Consider the following 6,000-nt stretch of genomic DNA (forward strand, 5'->3'; position numbering starts at 1 on the left):
TCGGGCATTAAAGCTGTATGGTTTGTATTCAAAATAATTTTCATGCAAAAGATAACACTGATAAAATTTTATATTTTTCATACTTACAAACACATTTGTGTGACAAAGGAAAAACGAAATAATTCTGTAGAATAAATAGTGTTGGATCAAGCAATAAATACAACGAGAGCGATGCTTACACATGCGCAGTACGAGTGTAAAAAGTTTTTCCTCCTATTTAACCAAATCTTTCAGGATGTCGACGCCTTCTCTTGTGGGACATTAAACAATATACGACCAACCAGGATGTTAACTGAGTTAATGCGTTTTTTCATATCGCACACAAATCAATTGATTATAGAGAAATAAACTTCAGTTGTGAAGATGTACATGAGAGTATCAATTAAAACATTTCAAACCAACATATTTTTCATGAAGCGCGTAATTCATACAACCTGCTGGCGTGAAGCGCACGCGTAATTCATACAACCTGCTGGCGTGAAGCGCACACGTAATTCATACAACCTACTGGCGTGAAGCGCACGCGTAATTCATACAACCTAATGGCGTGAAGCGCACGCGTAATTCATACAACCTGTTGGCGTGAAGCGCACGCGTAATTCATACAGCCTGCTGGCGTGAAGCGCACACGTAATTCATACAACCTGCTGGCGTAAAGCACACGCGTAATTCATACAACCTGCTGGCGTGAAGCGCACGCGTAATTCATACAACCTGCTGGCGTGAAGCGCACGCGTAATTCATACAGCCTGCTGGTGTGAAGCGCACGCGTAATTCATACAACCTGCTGGCGTAAAGCACACGCGTAATTCATACAACCTGCTGGCGTGAAGCGCACGCGTAATTCATACAACCTGCTGGCGTGAAGCGCACGCGTAATTCATACAACCTGCTGGCGTGAAGCGTCGCTGTTCACGCCCTCACGTCATTTTAAAAATACGATAAGCATCAAAATCGGTCCAGTCTTCAACATAAAATATTTAAGTCCATAATGCGTTATTGTTAGAACATATTATTTCCTTATACAATGTATGTTATATCTATTACAAGTGTTATGGAAAGTTCTGTTAAGATAAAAAAGGCTCGGAGATAGAAAACACACAGCGAGTTGGATAGTAATCGTATCCAGCTACAAACCTTGGGAGATCCTATATGTGTATTTAACTCAATTTTACTCCGCGTTATCAAGCCTTTTATTTGCGGTATTACGTTTTTCATTTGCGTCAATACGTCTTTCTTTCGCGTTATATAACGCATTTGCTATATGCATTATTACGTCTTTAATTAGATTTAAGTATGCCTTCCTTTTGCATTACCACGCATTCGTTTTGCATTATTACGCCTTTGATCGCGTTATTACACCTTTCATTCGCTGTATTACGCCTTTGATCGCGTTATTATGCCTTTATTTTGCTTTAGAACGCCATTGATTCTCATTATCACGCCTTTAAATTTTTTTTGTTTTCTTTATAAGTGATCCTGATCGGCTTTCACAGCTTTGTGTAACACTACTAAGTTTAAATCTATTTATTTTTGCTTGAATTTACGATGAAAGTAATGTTTTAAAACACCATTATAGTACAAACATATCGCAGAAAAAAATGACACGTGCATTGATAATTAGACGGGATGCTTACTCCTCCTAAGCACCTGATCCCACCTCTGGTGTGTCCAGGGGTCCGTGTTTGCCAAACTATCTATTTTGTACTGCTTATAGGAGTTGTGAGATTGATCACAAGTCCATACACAAAGTTTCTACTTTCCTTTATTACAATTATTACGTTCGTGTTTTTGACTTTTCACATTTGAACCCCCCCCCCCCCAAAAAAAAAACCCAACAAACAATAGAAATGTTTGTTGGGGATTTTTATGTGTCATTCTAAATCGGCACCAAAAAATAGTATTCGTGAAAGTTTGATATACCTACCTGGATGTGGCTGCACAGAAAACTTTATTTAAATGTGGCAAAACCATAAAATTCTATGAAAATCCGGATTATCACTCAGTTTCGGATTCTACATATATAGACGCACGTGCATTTCCCAAAACAAAAGTTATATCCATACACAGGAGTTCTTAACAAATGATAACGGTTTTCCTCTCATGCAAACAGGGCCGATTTTGATGCTTGCCGTACCCAGCTCTTCATTTCTTAAATTTTTCTGACGTTAGCAACGGAACATTAGCTGTTAAACGATCTATGAATATTGCTGTAAGCTTTTGATGGTTTATAAAGTTATTAAAGCGTGTTTGTATCCTCATATTGAAAAAAAGGTACACGTTCATTCACTGATTTTTTTCTCTCTCTAAATATTTTTGACATGTCTTGGCTTGGATTTTTCGAAAAGATCTCAAACTCAAAAATAAAATAGAATAAAAAAAAAAGAAAATAAAATTTTTTCTTACCCAAGCAGAATGTCAACTTACAACAGAGTGAAGGTGTCCTTGCTGTTACTAACAGTACAATGATACAAAAGTGAATTTATATCTTTAAAACTTCCCTCTTCCTGCGCGACAGCCGGATGTAAAATTGGTATTAAATGTGCATGTATATAAGACTTCACGTGTTAAAGGCGGATCGTTATTTATAAGTGGACAGACCGGGGTTCGATTCCGAGTGCCATCAAGCACTTGAAACAAAAAGAAATTGTTCCTGAGTCGAACATTGGGATACATGTAGCATATAGAAAATAGCATAGTACAATAACCGTAAATTTAATGAAGCATTACCAGACTCAGATAAAACAAAATTGATGAAAAAGGTATACATGTGTTGTAAACATATGACCTGTATTTAAAAAAAAGACCGCTGCACATATATATGAACTTAGCAATGCCAAACAATGGGGGAATTAAACCTTATGAATGAATAGTTGCCAGCAGGGTACAACTTGACCTTAGATTTGTTTCTGAAGGTCACACTGACGTCATCGTCGGAAACCCGCGGTCTGTCTCCCAGAGAAGAGAAGCCTGACCGTGGATTTCCAACGATGTAAAGGCATATGGACATGAAATAAAACAGATAATATAGACGCTTTCAAAACACTTTAAGAACTGTGACATTTTGTTAGTACACACATGAAGCATTAGCACTCAGTGAAAAGTATGCTGCTGTGAAACGTAAACTTCCGTTCACACCCTCATGTATTTTCCAAAATTAAACTTATTTTTTATCTATACATTTTACTTTCATTTCCCAAATTTCCAGCCTTTGAAATAGTCGTACAATATATATCAAGATTCTAGCGTACATTGCTCACATTTATGAGGAAACGATTATTATTTCAATTGGTAAAGATGTCGAAGGCAAAAACGATGAAAATGTAAATATTCCTGACGATTTTGTAACGCATTAGTTATCTTTTAATTTAACTGCGGATCTCGTTACGTACAACGTTCTAATTCCCAACCTATAATTGGGTCAATTGCTGTCTGATGCACTTCCTACCGATTGTTAGGCCGTTTTTGGTACACTGATTTGACTACGGATTACCTGATGAAGATATAGGGCTCACGGCGGGTGTGACCGGTCGATAGGGGGTTCTTTCTCCTCCTAGGCATCTGATCCCACTTCTGGTGTGTCCAGGGGTGCGTGTTTGCCCAACTCTACATTTTGTATTTTTTGTGGGAGTTATGAGATTGATCACTGTTCGTTATTTTCACCTTTCTCGTTATAACGCCTGTCTTCCAATCTTTACGTCGTTGATATCTTTATCAATTGAAATGATAACAATTTCCCCATGAATGCGATGCAGATGTTAACAATGTGCGTATAAATCTTTATGAATATATTACGTTTATTTTGACAGCTGGGAATTTTGAAGAAATGAAAGTAGAATGTAAATATCAGAAATAACAAGGGTATAAACGGCAATTTAAAAAATAGAATATGATTTTTTGAGTTTCATTGGGACATGAAATTGAGTTGATCGCGTGATCAAAATCCTATAACATCTCAAAACCAGTCTCGCTCATGTCCGTGATGGCTGTTGCCCGGAATCATCATAAAATAGCCTTACAACTCTTCCTCCATTTCTTCGCTTTACTGTGAGTATCGGCCTGGATAGCTCAGTGGTTAGAACACCTGACTAGTATCGCAGGGGTCCCGGGTTCGATTCCCTGTCCAGCCAAAACTTACCTTACCTTATATACTCCAGTTGAAATTCTTGTCTGTTCACAAAACAAACTCATTATAGATATTCTGATGCGTGTTTTCATTTTGTTTCTGTTATGACGTCATTACGCGAATTGCGTACAAGCAAGAAACCAGGTGAATGTAGTACATTTATAACCCAAATACTGAAACGGTGATTGTATTCATCCACAAGAAAGTCTTCATGTCATCAAAAACTGAATGTCAATCTCGATAGTATTATCATACTAGGAAACACTCGCAAATGTAAATATTTCTTGAATAACGTCTTAGTTATCTCGTTATAACATCTTAGTTACCTCGTTATAACGTCTTAGTCATCTCGTTATAACGTCTTAATTACCTCGTTATAACCATCTTAGTTATATCGTTATAACATCTTAGTTATCTCATTATAACGTCTTAGTTACCTCGTTATAACGTCTTAGTTACCTCGTTATAACGTCTTAATTATCTCGTTATAACGTCTTAGTTATCTCATTATAACGTCTTAATTACCTCGTTATAACGTCTTAATTATCTCGTTATAACGTCTTAGTTATCTCATTATAACGTCTTAATTACCTCGTTATAACGTCTTAGTTATCTCGTTATAACGTCTTAGTTACCTGGTTATAACGTTGTATATCGCAATGATTAGATAAATATAGGTGGATTTGTTGCTCTCTAAGTAAAGCACAGTGTCAAAACACAACATATTGTCATTTGAAAGTCAACATGTTGCGTAAAGACTAATTGAAACGGCATGGATCATGACCTACATGATGGTATAACGTCAAAATGAAATTTAAAAAGTCGTGATATTACCATGCCCTTTTTTCTTTTTCAATTTAAATGCTTTTATTTCACATCTTTTGTATACATGTACTTTGCATTAGTTTCGTAATGATTTTATCGTTAGAAGGAGGGGGACTTTTTCTATTTAGTAGTGACTTACTTAGAAATTATGTTCCGAAAATGACAGGAATTATTATTGAATTTTCAAAATTGTTCTCTGTACATTCTGAGGGGAAAACCTCTCAACCCACCCTGTTTAAGTCTTTCCAATATCAGTTCACACATTGACTCCACTATGATTATTTCAAGATAGTTTTAATTCAATTATTGCGCATATTAATTCAATCAAGAATTATATGAATTGATTGTGGATATGAAGAAATCATTGTATATGATAGACACACAACAGAGATATACAAGCTTAGGAGTTATTGCCCTTGACACCATTTTATAATTGATTATCTATAGAAAATATAAACCTTTTCATTATCAAATAGCTTACTAATTCTTTTTTATTATTATTATACACGGCGATTAAAATTTTCCCAAAAGATATATTTTTATCATAGACAAATTTTCATGATTTTGCAAGAACTATGACATCACATGAGGATGGACCTACCTTGATTAAAGATAGCGAAAATTTAGATATTGCTATCTTCAACAGAATTCATGATATCATAGACATATAACTGTTTATTGTCTATGAAGATATCAATAACTGAATAATAGGAGAGTTTTGAGTTACTACAGGAACACCATTTTATGCTGAATTTACGCACTGCAGTCTGTGGCGTGAAAAACGTTGCCATAATACAAATCTTGATTCATATTCGATAATTTTGTTATTCATGTGCGAAAATATTGATTTATATTCAATACCCTTGATATTTATATGCAAAAAATTTGATATGTATTCGAGAATCGTGATACCGGTACACGTATCTATATGCGCACATTTTGATTTACATACGATAAATCTTGATTCATATGTGATAAATCTTAATTTATATTCGACAATCTTGATATTTATATTCGATTATATTGCTATTCATATTAATAAATTTTGA

The 6,000-nt window shown here is 35.3% G+C and overlaps 1 protein-coding gene across 6 annotated transcripts in view; it reads right to left on the minus strand.

Moving 5' to 3' along the window:
• The window catches only part of LOC125678290 (voltage-dependent P/Q-type calcium channel subunit alpha-1A-like), a 54,846-nt gene extending 52,335 nt beyond the window's left edge, over positions 1–2,511 (minus strand). For 2 of the 6 annotated variants that reach the window (XM_056155416.1, XM_056155413.1), the window contains exon 1: positions 2,407–2,510. The gene's annotated coding sequence lies outside the window, so the exon portion shown is untranslated. Of the gene's footprint in view, positions 1–87; positions 106–2,406 lie in introns of those variants that run through there. The other 4 variants (XM_056155418.1, XM_056155417.1, XM_056155414.1 and 1 more) reach the window with 3 other exon arrangements.
• Positions 2,512–6,000: the final 3,489 nt, after the last annotated feature.

This window comes from Ostrea edulis, chromosome 2 (genome assembly GCF_947568905.1).
Source record: "Ostrea edulis chromosome 2, xbOstEdul1.1, whole genome shotgun sequence".
NCBI classification, from domain to species: Eukaryota; Metazoa; Mollusca; class Bivalvia; order Ostreida; family Ostreidae; genus Ostrea; species Ostrea edulis.